General features: G+C 49.0%; 1 protein-coding gene across 1 annotated transcript in view; it reads right to left on the bottom strand.

The window, feature by feature from the left end:
* GPC4 (glypican 4) overlaps nt 1-16,898 on the bottom strand; it is a 67,721-nt gene that overhangs the window by 49,934 nt on the left and 889 nt on the right. The window lies entirely within an intron of this gene.

The raw sequence follows: 16,898 nt of genomic DNA, 5'->3' as shown, positions 1-16,898 counted from the left end.
CTCAAAAGCTCCTATAAAACCCCTAGTTCAAGGTTTATTTGGTCTAGGTGGTTTTTAACTTGGAGGAACGACTTGCAGACGCAAGTAATTTGTCCCATAAGCTTTGAGTGACCACTCATTCAGTGCACTCGAACCACGCCTGCCTTCTGAGCAAAATTCCATCAACTCACTGACCAAAAGATGTTAAGAATATTTAAAAGAAAAAAAAAAAAAAAGAGAAAGAGCTTGCAGCAAAAAGGAAGTTTCAATTACTTTGTGAAATCAAGCAGAAAAATTAAGATCCAAGCAAACTTTATTAGCTCTGACAAGCAAATGCTGATGCCTTTGTTTCCAATGAGCAAAACTTTTACTAAGGGGCGGGGGGGGGGGGGTGAGTGTGGGTGTGGTTTTGGGGTTGCTTTTTTTTTTTTTCTCTTTTTAAGCCACAGAAATATGCCTTTTTTTTTCCCAACATGCTTTGCTACAACTGGGTTTTGTAAAGATATTCAAACCAAGGAACTGGCACAGAGCTATCACAAAGCAGCTGATTCTTCTCTAAGCACCCACCAATATTTCCATGTGTCAATAGCACTTCACAACCACATTTATCTATGTAAAAACCCACAACAATAAGCCCTTCCTCTGCCTGCAAGGCTTGCCAAGCACAGTAACACTGCAGATAACGTAAGAATTCAGAGCAGGTTAAGAGACTCTGGAAAAAGACAGACAAAAGTCCAGATTTCCAACTGCATTTTGCATCCATGTTGTGTTTCCCCCCCAAGACAGTTTGTTTTTTATGAAACATTTCATATTCAGTTTGTGGTCTGTGCTCCAGGGGCGACTGGAGCAGTCTGAGGAAGCACACACATCGGTAGTGGTCTGAAGCTGGCAAGGCAGGGGGCTGTGGTCCCCTTAGAAATCAATTTTTAGAGGGCCCACAGACTAAAACAGTTAGGGAGAGCTATGCTATCCCCTGCCCCACTCAGTCCTACGTTGCGCTCCTGCTGAACAAACCACCTCCTCTGCCAGCAACTTCGCCAGCTCCCAGCTCGCCGAGGGCGGGTGTGCTGCAGGTCAGTGGAGCAGTTATTTCTCCCCCTTCTCAAGGACCAAAAAGTCTCATTTGCTTCAAAAATAAAATTCAGTCCAAGAGTGGGTCCTGGGAAGACATAAATGAGAATTCCGTTAGAAGCAGAAAGTTTTCCACAAGGCATTTTCATAGCAACGTGGAGACCATTTTGGCACCGAAGGGAAGGCTGAGCACTCATGCTGGTCCAACACTTGCAGCTCCCTGGTTGCCCCGCCTTGTTCAGCTCAGCCCAGGCTGACCTTCTCAGCCCGGACACAGGCAAAGTCCTTTCCACAGCAAGTCAGACCTACAGTCTGTACCCATTTTGGGTGCAATGGTTCAGCCAGGAACCTCCTGTAGCAGGGCAGCTTTCCAGAACAGAAGTCTGGAGGAATCACTGCCATCAATCCAGAGATGTTTCTCCAGAGCATCACAGCCACATCTCAACCTTGAGTTTACCTGCAGGAACCCACACTACATCTCACTACACAGCTGCACACTACAAACACCCAGTAAAGCAGCAAGTTTGATGCACGCTGCGTTTTCCAGCCCTGCCCACAAAAGCATGTGAAGGCTTTTCTTATTTCATCGGTGACCTCAGCGATGCTGCCGACCCCTCACTCCAGTCTGCCTTCCGGGGAAGGGGAAGGTCACGGGTGATGCTGCTCTGCCCCATGTCTTCCCTCTGCTCATGACTGTAGAAACAATTTCCTAATTTCAGCTGCACCAGAAAGAGGCACCAATTAAAGGGGTTTCAGAAACAATTAGCCTGTGTCAATCTCATGCAAACCAGGGTTGGGGAAACAAGCCTAGATGAAGGGCTCTGGAAGGGACGGCCGGCAAAGCTCGATCCTGCAGCAACTCCTTCACCGCAGCTGGAGAGCCAAGGCATGCAAGTGTGCTTCCCAGCTCACCCCCTCCCACGGTCAGAGCTACCAGGGGCTATTGGGATACGCAATGGGCTCTCTGTGGCTATCAGGTCCTGGCTTGCCAGGCCATCAGAAGAAAGGCTGCCTGGGAAGTTAATCAGCAATCTATGTGTATCATATTATGTGGAAAAAAAATATTTTTAAAAGTCTTTGGCTGCTGTCTGCAGCAGGGCACCACAATTTGACATGACTTTCCAATTTTAAAGGTTAAAAAGCTCACGCCACATGTTACTGCAAAAGGCAGGAAAGAACACATTCCTCAAAGGAGACGCCAGCACCGAAAACAAGGAGGTGGGTCAGATTTAAATCTAAACAGGTCCACCACACATCCATCCTAGGGCCACTGTTTATAAGCAGAGAAAGGCAACTTTATACACAAAGATCACACACTAGTGGTTCCTGGCTGTTCCCAGGAAGAAAAGCTGCTTTTCAGCTGAACTTTCTGAGAACTGTTCATGTAAATAAGACAAACCTCCAAAAACGCACATGGCTGAGCCTGAAACATCACATGGAGAAAGGCAAATAAGCAGCGCGACAGGAGAAGTCCAGAGCCAAAAACTCAAGGTGCAGCTTTCCCAAGACCTTTGAAACGCCCCTGAAATTGAGCCATTGTGCACAGCTAAGGACCAGGGAGGGAAGAGAGAAACTACCGGTGGAAATCCCCCCTTTGGCAAGCAGCACAGCCCTGGGTTTAGCCCCCCTAAAAAAAAAAAAGAGGTGCAGACCGCTTCCAAGCCCTGGAGATGCAGGAGACACCAACCCCAGCTCTGCCTTACCCCAGGCACGGCAGGCAGGACATCCACCGGGAGATGCCACCATGGCGAGCTCAACACTGGGGTTGCTGCCTCCGCACACAGGGGCATTTCCTGGGAGTAGTGGGGCTGGGACAGGAACACAGACCCCCAGCACAGGCAATGGTCTGAACCATCCCCGACACCTCCCACATCTCAGCTTGATCTCCCCTTAAACAAGTCACCTCTGAACTAAGACCACAACTGACTTTGTAAATAAGATTTTTACCTGGAAAACGTGCTTTTAAGCCCTTGCCTGCTACTCCCACCAAGCGTTACCTTTTTAACGGCCCAGGCATCTGCGGCAGAAGCCGCCCAGCTCACACAAGCAGCGCACTGTGCTCAGCCAGCACAACACGACCTACGTCCAAAAACCCATCCCGCTGCTGGAACAGACTCCCAATGTGTTCCCTGGGTCTGGAACCAGCAGCCTGCCAGTGTTTGTGGAAAAGGCGAAGCTGAGTAGTTTAACCTACCCTGGAAGAGGGGCGGGGAGGAGGGGGAGAGAGGGGAGAAAGGCTTGAGATAAAGGTATCAAAATTAAAATTCCTCCTTCTCCCCTCTCCAGGACATCCTATCTGCCCCTCTCTCATCGACACAGCTGTGAACACCGGCCTTATCGGCCGGCGGGTTCACACAGGCACTCCTCCTCCTCCTCACATCAGCACAGATAAATCTCAGCATCTTTCCAACAATTTGCAAGCCAGCTTCCACACCGCAAAGTTCATTTGAGCAAAATCCTCCCGGGAGGGACAGCAGCGTCCTGCATGAAGGACGGGGCTGCAGAGGCCAACCACCTGCGGGGCGGGCAGGAGAGCACAAGAGGCCACTTTAGCCTTTTAAGACAATCTTTTTGGTTCCCTTACCCTTCTTTCAAAGACGTGTCACCACACGGCCGCGCAGCTCCCGGGCAAGGAGCCGGTGGTGGTGGCTGCAGCAGGAATGGGGCCGGCTGTGCCACACTGCACGGGAACATGGTGCCTCTCCTTTCCTGCAGCCAGCAGCAGGACCTGCACCCACCCGGGAAGGGTTCCTTCCCTCCAGCCACCACAGGGCCATGTTTTCTTAGGTATTTTGGAAAGAGCAAGCTTGGGAGACCTCAGCCCCAGCTATCACAGAGACTTCCCACCTGCAGACCCGAATCCTAATCCCCTCTTGTGCAAACAGCCTTGGGGGGGAAGGACACACCTGGCTGGAAACACCTTACCATACCAGGGGACAACAGCATCAAGGCCTTTTTGCTGGCAGGCATCGAAAGGGTTTGTTTTCTTTTCAAGCAGGGCCCTGAGCAACCTGGGGAGAGGAGTGAGTGCAAACAGGACCTTCATCCAGCTCCCAGGTGGTACCATCCCAAATCCCAAGTCCACTGGTGGGTAGGTAAACGTAGGTAGGCACGCTGCAAGCCCCAGGGAAGAGAAGGGATGAGTCCCAGGGAAGAGAAGGGATGGTTGATTAGAAGGACGAGATACATTTGCCAGTTGCATTAGTTCTTCCCAAGCAGTGAGGGGGCTCCTACCCTCCCCGCCGCTGTCGCTGTGCCGTCCCGGCACCCCCCATCAGCAAAAACACTCTATAAATATAAAGTCTGCAGCTAAAAAAAGCCCAGCGGAGAGACGGGCAGTCCCAGCAGCAGGGAGGCGTTCCGTGACCCGCGGGCGACACGAAGCAACGCCGGCAGGGCAGAGGGGAGGCTTGAGCGCAGGGGCATTCCTGTGTGGGCTCTGTGTCCCAGTGGGTGACCACAGACCCACGGGACACGGGCTGTGAGCGCAGCACCTTCCCGCTGTGGGGATGACCTGTCCTCTGTCCTGTGGATGCACCAGGATAAAACAGGCCAAGAAACACCCAGAGAAGCGCCCGCAGCAAAGCGGTGAGGGGCCACACTGGGTCGAATTCACGTGGCCAGGGCACAGCCAAAGGGATGAGCACAGGGACAGGGCAAAAAGCACACAGAGGCGAGAACCAGGAGCCAGCAATTCTCCCGTGAGAGCCCAAGTGCTGACCACGACCAGGCTTCAGGTGCTTTCAGCACAGTCAGCGTTTGTGACCACCAGTCAAGATTTCCCTTCTTTTCAACTCTACTCCTCTTTTTATTTTTTTTTTTTTATTTTTATTTTTTAAAAGAGAGCAGTTTCCCATCCTTCATCACCAAAGGGAGAGGCAGGGACAGGGAAGTGTAGCCTTCCAGCCTGGACACCTTGGGACAAAAGTCCGAACTAACACTGAAGCCTTGAAGCTTCACCCAAGCCCCCAGGTAAGGAAAACATCTTCAAGACTGCCGCAGGCTTAGGGTCAGCCCTCCTCCTGCTCTCATGCTATTTTCAAACAATGACATATTTTCCAAAACAAAGCGTTTCGCAATCCTTGAGCAATCTTTTCCTTTTCCAATAAAAAGTGAAATTCTCTTCATTCTCTGCCAGTCGAGACGCACAACCACAGGCACAACCACCAGCTCCAAATCCACCCACCCCGCAGACAGCCACGTCAGAGCCCTCTCCCCAGGCTCCCGTGCTGGGCTGGCTCCAGGCAGGTCTTGCTGCACCATGAGCTGCTTGCAGACGATTTGGGAAAAGTTAAAATTTAACTTGAAACTCTTTTACTAAACAGCTTGACTTACCTTCTGAAACTCGCTCTTGTAATTGAGGGATTTCACCTAATCTATTTAACTTGCAAGTATGCTGCTTCTGCTATAACTTGTTTCCCCAAAAAGAAATTGCTCAGTGTCTCAGAATATTAAAATATATATATTACTAAAAGCAGGAGGGCCAAAGATGACCTATTTCTCAAGCAATATAATATTTCCAGGTCCTAAGAAAGGCACAGGAAGAGTAGCTCTACATCAAAATGTAACTGAAGCCAATAATGCCATTTGCTCTCAAAGAAATTAATATGAATCAAATCCCAAGGAAGTGGATTTCATAGCACAATCCTCCTAGGTTAACTGCCCAGTAGTCTCCCAAACTGCCAGTCCAAAGGCAACATAGAGTAAAATTTACATTCTATAGTCACTAAGACACACATCTGGCGCAAAGACCCAAACCTTAAAATAAAAACCCATTGGAAACGTTTCTGGAAGAGCTTTGTAGTCTACAAACACCACCAAAGAATTAATTGGGACTGAGCAATTTAATCCCAGAAGACACACCAGTGCACATCCCCAGATTCAGCTGAGAGAACACAACGGGTTAAAACTCACGGTGGCCTCATGCAGCAGGAGCATGAAGGGCCTATTTAAAAAGAAGAATCAGAAATAAGGAATTTTGCCAGTTTTTACCCCTGATAAATCCGCATTCCAGTCTGTCAGCTATCTTGTTATCCCCAGAGCTGCTGAAGTGTCTTTGGCTGTAACTATGCATGACTCCGGCTTTGAGTAATGGAAATAAAGTATGTGCATTGCAACTGCAGCGTTCTTTTCCCAACCTCAGAAAGAGCAAGGCAGAGCAGGAGGAGATCCTAGAGCAGTCCAGGGATTTCATACAGATAAGCTGGAAAGCTGCTCACACCCTACATCAGCCGCCCACCCCACCGAACCTGCCTGGGGAAGGATGCCTAGAAGTTCTAAAGAAGATGCCAAGTTTTAACCCAATACAGCAGCTTTTATTGTCTGCAATAACAAACAAATAAATACTCTTCCAGATTCATGAGTCCAGTTTAGCTGGCAATTCATACCCGGCAAACATTTGGAAGCAGTATTGTAAAATTAAACAAAGCTATCATTTACAGGAAACCCTGCCTCAAGTACAAATTATAGAGTTGTTAAGTTTATCTGGCAATGCCTTGCCCCTGAGTGCTATATAATTATTCCTAAATCTTTCAGGAAAGAATGCAAATATTTTAAAGCCATAATTCATTGACAAGGAGGAAGTCTCATTTAACCTTTTGTGCATATTTTGATACCTAGAAATTAACCCCTACTAGCCACAGCCATTTTTTCAGTATCCTATTGAGCTGGCTGGCTGGTGAGCGGACCTGTCCCTGGTTTCGGCAAGGCTGGCTGGGAGCACCAGGCTCGCCGGGCATCCTCGCCTACTCGCAGCCCATGTTTTCAGAGCAGCTTTGGGGCTGGTGCGGAGCAGCACCGTGCCAGCCAGGCTGTTCCCTGCATGGGAACATTCCCGGTAAGGGAGGTTTCAGGCTGCTGAAAAGGCTGGCTGTTCTCACGGGCGTTATGGCAAAAAAAGTGGTATAAAGGAGCCTTTAATAAAGCAGAGGGCTGAGTTATGTGGAGTTTTGCTAGCAAGGCACCAGGATTGCCACGTCCCTTTGGCAGGTTGGATTCAACGGGGCAGAAACAGCCCTAAGCCCCAGCCCTTCAAGCTTCCTCTACCAAGCTATGGCTCTCCAATCAGCCCCAATTAACTCACGTTAATTAGCAGAAGCCACATGGCTGAGAGCACTGCCACCTTTCCCAGCCTCCCCAAAAAGAGCTTTGTTTTACAAAGGGGAAGAAAGTCAACTCGCCCTCTGCTCAGGCCCTCCCTCCAGCAGCTGAGCCCTTAATCTGTTACTGGCACCAGATCTTTTGGGGAGTATTTATAAAGAAAGTCACTTGCAGCTGAAGGATAGAGGGTGTGCATCACCCAAGACAGTCAAGTGGCACCTGCAAAGACACGCAGCCTCCCACCCTCCCACTGGGCAAGCACCCACTGCGGACTCATCCTGCTCCAGAGCAGCGCTGTGCCCGCAGAGTCGGCTACGCCAGCTGTGCCCTGCCTGCCCGCACTCGGCTCTGTCGTCAGGGCTGTTCTGAAACCATAACGCACCTGCTATTAAACTAAAAAGGAAAAAAGACAACGAAACAACACCCAACCTTACCTTTTCAAAAGGTAGCGCTCACACTATTGTATTTTCCTCCCAGTGACATTATTTATTGAAGAAGAACTCAGCGGTGGGTGTTATCCCCCGGCGCTACCCGGCAGATTCTTGGCACCGCTGCTCAGACGGCAGGATGCTGCGGGAGGCAGGCGCTGGCAGCCTGTCATACAGCAACGCCACCACTCACAATTACTCAGACACAGGATACAAACAAGTACTGTATCATATCGCAATCAGGCTGCAGCAGTTAATCCAGTAGCTTCATGTACACAAACAGCATCCATGATGTACATCGTCCATCACAGACTAGCGCTTCTCAGAGACGACAGGACCTGGCTTCTTCTTCCAGGTGGATGCAGGTCAGTGGATTCCCTTCCTTGCAAACAGCTAAAACCAAGAGGTTTTAGTACAAAGATGAGCACTGTACCGAGAAACCACCCAAACTGGATTTAAACCCAACTCTGCCAAGATGCTATGATGCTCTGAACTGCTATGATGGTCGGAACCACCACCTGGGTCTCTCAGAAAGTGTCCCAGCAATACAAGTTCCCTTCACCTCCTCTCCTTTGCAGTAACAGGTTGTTGAGCTTTTTATCCATGCCTGGAGCCAGGGAAGGGAGGCCAGGCCAGGCTTAAAACCCTCGCGCCATCTGCTTGCCACAACATGAGCCCGATGCTGTGCTCAGGGAGCAGGGAAGCAGGAGCATGTAAAACTGAACCAGCAAGTGATTGCACTAGAAGAAAGAAATCTCATTATGAGAGCTAATGAAAGCGAACCACAATTATTATGTAAACAGCGCTGAATCATTAGCAGACACTATCAAAGCCATTTTTCCCCCCACCGAGAAGAAAAGCATATGGCCCTATGGCACCCTCATCTCTGTCTCTGAACTGAGACAAAACTCAGGAGGAAGCCTGTTTGTTTTCCTCCAGTCCAAACCAAACCAGTGGCACCGCTCTGATCTCTGATCTGCACACCAGGTTTCTGCCAGCTGCCTGCTCCGGGTGCCTCTGCCCCAGCACAGGGACCACCGCCACCTCATCCCAGCAGGCACTCTGCACTCCTCCAAAACTGCCAGTCACCATGCTCTAGAAACCCACAGGTTGATGGGCAGGCAAAAATATCCATCTCACACTACTCAGAGCGAAGGTAAAGCCCACCCAGGTGCCCACACATACCTGGCAAGGGAATTATTTTCCATCAGGCTTGTAATTGTGCTGGTTTCTTTGATCACATAAACGCCCTGTCCTCCCACAGAAACGGGCCAAGGAAAGCCAGGGAGGGTGCAGGAGGTTATTTTTTCCCCCTTATTGCTACCATGCAAAGTCTCTCCTTATCACAAATTTCTTTCTAATAGCACCCACCGCAGCTGGGCAAAGCTGCTTGTCCTTTAATCTTCCAGGGGGCAAAGTTACCTTTAAAACAAACAAGCGAGCAAGCTCCCTTGTAAAGAGGACACTGCCAGTCAGTTGGCTATAAAGACCCTCAAACAAAATCCTCGTGTTTGTAGAAGCAAAAAACTGCATTTCAGCCCAGTAAAAATCCTGGCTCCGTCTTTATGTTCCAAGAATGCTGAATCAAAACAGGCTCCGCTCTTTACAAAGAGGAGAGTACAAAGAAGCAAAAAGTTTGTATTAAAACCCATGTAATCTTTTTAAAACACCATTATTAGAACCTGTAGCACCAGCCAAGAGTGATTTATCACCCCCTGTCATCGCAACCTGCAACACAGAGCTTTTTATACCAAACTGTCAATGCTACCAAGCTAAAGTCTCAGCTCATAATTTCTTAAAGCTGGCCCTCCACTGCCAGCAAATCCCCTAAACCCTGGGGATTTGGGGGTCCAGGGCACTGATGCTCCTCCATCAGAGCTGCGGCCAGGGCACCAGCCACGCGGGGCGGCGCGACCCAACACCGAGCATCTGGCACGGGGTCTGCACGGTGCTTCCAAGCAGGAGGATGTTATAAGTCAATGCAGGTAAACAATTCACCAAGGGTTATTTTGGCTTCTTTCAAAAGGAAAGTCAACAGGCCGTAAAGGCTTTAACTGCATTTTCTGATGCGAGTGCATCCCTTCGAGGGACGTACCACGAGATGCCCGGTTTTCACAGGGCAAGCTGTCAGAGCTCTCTGAAAACCAGACACCCTGACATTTGGGGTTTTCCTGTGAAGTCGTTACTCTAACACACCCCAAATCATCAGTAATTTCTAGAATAGCACTACAAACCACAAGAGGTTAAACCGACTGCACATTACTTAAACTAACCTAAGTGTGACCCCTGGAAAGAAACAGCTATTGGATGTTGTGGTTCTGTAGAAACTCAATTACCAAAGCCAATTTCCTATGAGCATTTTAAAAAAAGAAGGGAAAAAAAAAAAAGCAGCAACAATGCTGACAATGTGTAAGGGCCACATATTTTCACCTCCTGAAAGCTGCAGCCTAGCCTGGATAAGAACAGTTCCTATTCCCACAAAAATGTTGAAACATATTTTAAACATTTCATCATTTCTTGCTCCCATCTGAATTTGCTTAAAATCCAGACAATTCTCAACTTCCAAATTGGAAACATTAAGAGAAATACTCCTTTGAAATCCTTTGCTCAGGGCAGCTCCTCTCTGTTGACCACGGACCTTTCCTACACCAAAACCTGTCAAATGAGGAGTCTCTCCACAGGGAACTCACACACATCCAAGCCCATCAGACACCAACTCCACCGATTTTCCAACCACAAAAAATCTGCGTAGAAAGACTGGAAATTAACATTATTTCTTTTTCTTAAAAGATGAACAAAAAATATATATTTCTAACAGTGCTTTTTTTGGGGGAGAGAAGAAATCAGGCAATGCTTTACATCAGGAAAGACGCACCACAATCCTAATTTCACGTTAAAATCAACACTGGCCAGCCCTTAACAAAAACAGATCCCACCCGCTAAGTACCCACACACACACCTTTGTAGCACCGTCTCCAACCCTTCAAGCACCACACTTTGCCAGGGAGGTGATGAACAGCTGTCCTTGGGGACCACCACCCCTTCCCCATTCCATCTCACCCCTCTCCCAGGGCCTGTGGGGACATAAGATGTGCCAAACCACAGGGTATGCACCGGGGGGAAGCAGGGCAGAGATGCCTGCACCAGCCAGAGCCCTTTGCAAACAGAAAACGTCATCCTAAGAAAACCAGCACAGCCACATCATCCCAGGGGCAAAGCCTGACGACAGCTCACGTGGCTGCCACCAGCCCCACGCGCGGTAAAGCCTCCGACACCTCCTCATCAGCTCCCCTCTCCCCCTCTTGGTTTTTATCCAAGTATCTTTCCTGGACCAGAAAGATGATAAACAAGAAGAAAATGCCCCGGAACAAACATGGTGCTTCAGCGGCAGCCTCAGTGAGGCTGCACACGTGCTGCACCAGCAAAGAAAAACACAGCCCGAAATCTCTGCTAGAACAGCAAAATAGTTTCATGAAGCACTAACGAAAGTCTTTAACAAACCAGGAAGCAGGTAAGACGGGCTACAACAAAGTCATTCTCTTTTAATTAAATGGTTGGCAATAAAAAAATAATACAAGCAGCAGCTTTCTTCCCAAGATGCACAAATCCCAGTGAACAGCACAAACTGCCCCTTCCAGGGCACCGGAGGCGTTTGCTACGGGGCATCTTGGAGCACACAAGGCAATTTAGGGAGCAAGGGGGAAATTTAAGAGTTTTCTTGGGCCCTTGCATTGCTTAGCAATGGGAGAAGGAAGTTATCTTCATAATCTCAAAAGAAAGAGAAAGCAGGAGGAATGTGAGGAATGTGAGGAGGTTATTGCCCCGGAGACCCGCTCTCAGCCGGGGAGGAGGGAGATGCACACCCTGACCTCTTTGGCTAACAAGAATTTCCTTGCCGAAAAAAAAAAAAGCAGAACAAAAGCAAGGAATAGGTCTGAGAGGGTGGCTCCTCTTCTGGGAGGAGGGGACGGATTTGGAGCAGACGGGATAACCCTGATGCTCAATCCCGTGGTTTAAGGAGGAGACAAGGACAGAAATCGGAAGGATTGAGCCCTTGCAACTCGACACACACATGCACATCCATAGAAGTCCCGTCGTGCGCACCCCTCTGCTTATCAGGGGAACGGCTACAGGTTGAGGGGATGAGAGGGGAGAACCACATGGCTGACACCTCTCGACGCGTGCTGGCAGCCCTTCTCCATCCACGCCGGCTCCAAGGCACTGCCAGGGTTGGCAACCCGTTGCACATAACCAGGATGGTGCGGTCTGCACAAGGCACCAGCTAACACCACAGAGCTGGCTGAGACCATGGACATCACCACCTCGAACAACCTGGGACCCTTCCAGCCTCCTGACAGAGGTCCCAGCCCTGCTGGGCAGATGCTACCAGAGCCTCCAAGACAGAAGATGCTTGTCTGGTACCTTCTCCCATGAGAGTATCTCGCACCTTCTGCTCCCATGCAGCTGCGACGCTTCAGCCTGAACTTCCTTGGCTCTGCAGGCATCAGGAATAAATACTGCGGCAGAGGGGAGAGGCAGAGACCAGAGGCAAACCCCACGCCTCGCCGGCCCTGCTCTGGTGTCGTTTCAGCAAGAATAAAAAGTCTGTTGACATACGAAAGCCACAGAAAATCTCCCTGAAACTACAAAACAGCACTGAAAACATTGTGCAGCCCAGGCCTCCCGCACAATGTACACACTTCTATTCAGCCTCTTAAAAAACAGCTACATGTCTAAGGAAACATCTGATAATTAAGGCAATTTTAACAATAGATAATAATTTGACTATGAATTGTATGGAATGTAATGACTGCTTATTCTGGCAGAAAAAACAGAACTTTCTATGAAGTGTCTGCCAAGGAAAACGATACTCCCACTCAGCCCGGACCACTGCAAGCAGTTGCTGCTAACCACATGCTTCACGCTGCCGGCTGCTAGGACACCGCGCGCTGCTGCAGCTGAACAAAACCCTGCGCTGCAGATTTCCAGGGAGAGTCTTAGGCGAGCGGCGGCCAGAGCAGTGAGTCAGCCCAGGGCCACCGCCGCCGGCTCTCGCCAACACTGGCCGAGCCACCCAGCCGCCAGTGCCGGATGCCAGAGCGCTCGCTGGTGGCCTGTGGGCAACTCGCACGCTGCCAGTTCCCCCCTCCTGCTGTTTCCAGATGCCAAATGACATTAGAAGCAGCTAAAAATACTTCAAGCGATTCTCTCATTTACTTTTCCACGCCGGCACTCACGTGTGCTGCGGGGATGTTCTCCAACGGTCACTCGCCCACCCACGGGTGGTCAGGCAATTGCTCCATCAACGCACGCCAGGCAGGAGAAACCACACTGCCCGCCAAGGACCAGTGCCTTCACTGGATGAGAGTTACTGCAAAAGCTACAGCTGGTGGCCAGGTAACTCCACACTTTCAAACAGATGGCCAGGAGGACCAGGTGGTACCTGGTACTTCTCATACCCCACCAAACCCAGAAGCTGTCTTGTGCAAATCAACTGCAACAGGCTCAGCGGTGCCAGACAGCACGAGTAACACAGTCCTGGACAAGATCCAAAAACCGTTTCTCAGTTGGAAGAGGCCACATGGAAGAGAAGCACATGAAAAACTAAAAAAGTATTTGCTGAACTTCATACATAAAAGAGCAATGCCAACAAAGCAGCCTTCCTGATCTACCAAGGTGGCACACCTGGGTGACGCACTGGTGACGGCCCCCGGCTGACAACCATAAACACAGCAGGGGGAGCGAGCAGCAGGACATTGGGGCACCCCTGCCAAAGTTACTTTGGGCAAAATGCCACGAGTCCAAAAACCAAGGTCCAAGTGATTTCCCCTGTCACGGTGAAAAAACTGCTCTCCATCGCTCCCGACAAATAAACACAGCTATTCCATTAATCCAGTTTAAATAGAGATAAAGATTACACGGAGATTCTTTACTAAGACTGAACACAGAGTATTGCCCGTGCCCAGCTCCCTGCAAAGGCAGGCTCCAGGCTCGCTCTCTTCTCCCCAACGGGGCACCTCCCATCCCAGCCTGCCTCCAAGCCACCACAAAACCAGGACAGCAGTGAAGGCATTACGCTTCTGCAGGAAATTCCCAGGTTAACTGATAAAGCTTTCCACCAACACACAAGACTTTTTTTTTTTCCCTTTTCAATCAAGGAAAAGAAACATCTATTTCTCCCAATTAGCAGGAAAAAGGAAGGAATTTCCATCTGTTTAACACCTGAGGGCAAGAAGGAGCCTCTTGAAAGAAACACTGGGGTTTGTTTTTTTTAAATCACAAGCCACCTACTGCGGGTCTCCGGATGCCACCACACCAGCTCGCTTTGCATTTCGTTCTGCAGCCACACCAGACCAAGCACCAGCCACACCAGACCAAGCACCAGACTAAGAGGGGTAAGCAGTCCCTGCAGATGGTCATTCCCAGCGAGTTTTGCTCCATCACCCAGAAACAGGTGGGTTCAATACAGAACGATACTTTCCAGGCAGCATTTGAACAAGGTGAGCGGCTCCAGGCTGTAGGATGGAGACCTTCCCAAGATGCGTCCTTTCCTCAGGAAACTTTTAAAGCAATCTTAAAACCAGCTATAGGCTGGTGCTCTCCTCACACCACCTACTATCTAGACATTATCAAGAGTTAAGTTGCACAAACCATCTACATCAGCTGCATGCAAGCACTGATCTCTCCAGCAACAGTAGCAAGACTGCATCTGGCCACTGCCATGTGCTTTGCAACATATACATCACAGAGCTATAGATGCAGAAGTTTAACTAAAGATCACCCAGATACAAGGCAGTATCAAAGGACCACGTCTTACAAACTGCTTCTGTGCAGATTTATAGCACTAGTAACTCTTTACACTTCTAACACCACATCAACATAAAACGAAACAATTTCTATATGTTCCACACTACAAATAAGACATTACACACCTCTTACAAGCAAGCGATGAGTTGACAAGCTGTGCACTTCTTTCAGAAACGCTTATGCACTTCAGCAAGACACAACCTGCCATTTACGCATATCCTAATTAGATCCTAAACCTGGTCTAAACAGATATTAAATTGAACTCCTGGGTAATTACGGACAAGGAATAGCCTTTTAATGTGACTGAAACAGCAATGATACAGATAAAAAGATTGCTGGAATGGGCAATTCCTTGAAAGGAAAAAAAAAAAAACCCACACAAAAAAAACAGTTGTACACACCTACTGCTCCAGAAGAAAATAAATGTGGCAAATAAAATCCACATGAGATGCTGCTAACCCCCGAATGACTCCTGGGTCCATCCACCGAGGATGAGTTTCACTTGCCATCACGCAGCCCAGTGCAGGGCACATCTGCTCACACTGCCCGGCTGCTTCACTTCGACAACTCAAGGCCAACATTTTGTAGGATCAGTAATCCTTGCTTTGACAGTAAAGAAGTCACTGCACTCACAGAAACTAGTTTGCCACAGCTTTTAGGACACTTTTTCTGGAAAGGTGCTAGGAAGTTTCTGTCTACACTTTGTGATCTAAAGCAATTCTGTAAAAGAACAGGAGAATAAAGCACAATCCACCACATCAGTACAAAAATCTAAAGGAGAACTTGATGGACTTCGGACTTGCGTTCATTCCAGCAACAACTGTGTTTCCTTACGTTATCCCATCGTCATCTCAGCCCGTTGAACCCAGTCATCCACCATGGTCTGGTGAGCAGACAGGTGCTACCAAGCAGAAATGACCAGTTTCCACCATCACCCCAACGGGATACTCGTTCAAACACACAACTCTTTGCCATACACACTTACCGCGTTCTCACTGATTAGCCAGGCTCCCAGGCAACCGCCTTCCCAATTCACTCACCCACCTGAAGGAAAACACACCGCTATCACCTGAAACACCAACTGAAATCAAAGGGTTGGCAAGTGACTCATCTTTCGAGACACAATACACACGGCAGACCTTTCGTCCTGGTGTCAGACCTCAGCCCCCAGCACTATCACCGGCTGCGTTTCCCAGCCAGCTCACCGCACACCGGTTCCCCGTGCTGACCCCACAAAGGCAACAGCAGGTGAAGCACAGCACGCTCAGAAAGTTAAAAACCAGCAGCAGGGTGAGCACTTACTGTCTGTCTGTCTGCACACACCAGCTGAGTGGCAAGAGCCTCTAACCACAACACGCACCAGAACCACGTGCATTTGCACGGGCAATGTGAAAGCGCAGCAGGTGTAGCACCCTACTCCAGGTTTAAGTGTGGTCCCATTTGAGGTACACCGCAGCTTAAAGCCGTATACAGCACACCTCCTTTAAAGACTTCCACCATCCTTCCCGAAACACCCTGCCCAGCACGACAACACTTGAAACGTAACTTTGCCAGACCTGTTGCTTTCCAAGAGAGGCCAGACACAGACTCCCTGCACCCCTGGAACAGCAGCATAACCCAGCTGGTATTTCCAGCGTGTCATTGCAGAAAGCCCTTCTTTTGTCAAATAACCTTACCTTGCTCATCACATTTCTCTGACTCCTTATTTCAAAAGCACAGGGTCAAACCAACAACTGCTTCAGAGCCTCAAATGGAAGCCCTGTCAGCACCACCTACTCCCAACACCCTCTGAAGCTCACCAAGTCATCTCAAACAAGAATAGATAAAAGAAGGACTAGGTCAAACCTTCCCGATACCGAGCATGCGAGGAAGCCTGCTCACATCCTGATCCTACACCGCTGAGGGGGTGAAAGGGGAGAGAGTATTTTAACTGCAACCAGTCAGACGTTTCTCATTAAAATATTTCTTGGAGAAGTAAACGGACCCGCAATTCTATTCAAACAGATGTAGGCTAAACGCATATCATTAGTCTGACGATAGTGCAAGCAACTGAAATCATTTTAGTTTTGTCAGTGAAAAGGATAATGTATGCATATCTGGAGGGCACATCAATGGTAAAGATTACCCCCAGCTTCTATCTTAGCCGTCTAAAGGTATTTACTTGGGGTCCGTCTGTGTTGTGACAGTGTCCTAGACCTAAATGAATGCCTCTAACACTCCACATTTTTGAGCCATTCAGTCATGCATTTTTGTTATTGTTGAAAGTAGTGCGAAATTGCAGTGCATGAGCTGGAGTCCTTGGTGGTCTCCGAGGATTCCAGCTAAAAAGGCACTTCCTTTGTTCCGCGGAGAATGCGGTCCAGTAGGTCATTCAGAAGGGGAAATAAAAGCAGCGGCCCTGGGAGGGAGATGAAGGATGAAACAAAAAGAATAAAATATTTTGGGTGTGAGCACGTTAGCTACCATTTCCTACTGCTGCCGGCTGCGAGCACTCCTATCCCCTGGATGCACAAG

The sequence above is a fragment of the Tauraco erythrolophus genome, chromosome 13 (assembly GCF_009769465.1).
Source record: "Tauraco erythrolophus isolate bTauEry1 chromosome 13, bTauEry1.pri, whole genome shotgun sequence".
Taxonomy (NCBI): domain Eukaryota; kingdom Metazoa; phylum Chordata; class Aves; order Musophagiformes; family Musophagidae; genus Tauraco; species Tauraco erythrolophus.
Note: the sequence above shows the minus strand (reverse complement) of the source record. Positions and strands in the feature narration are given on the sequence as shown.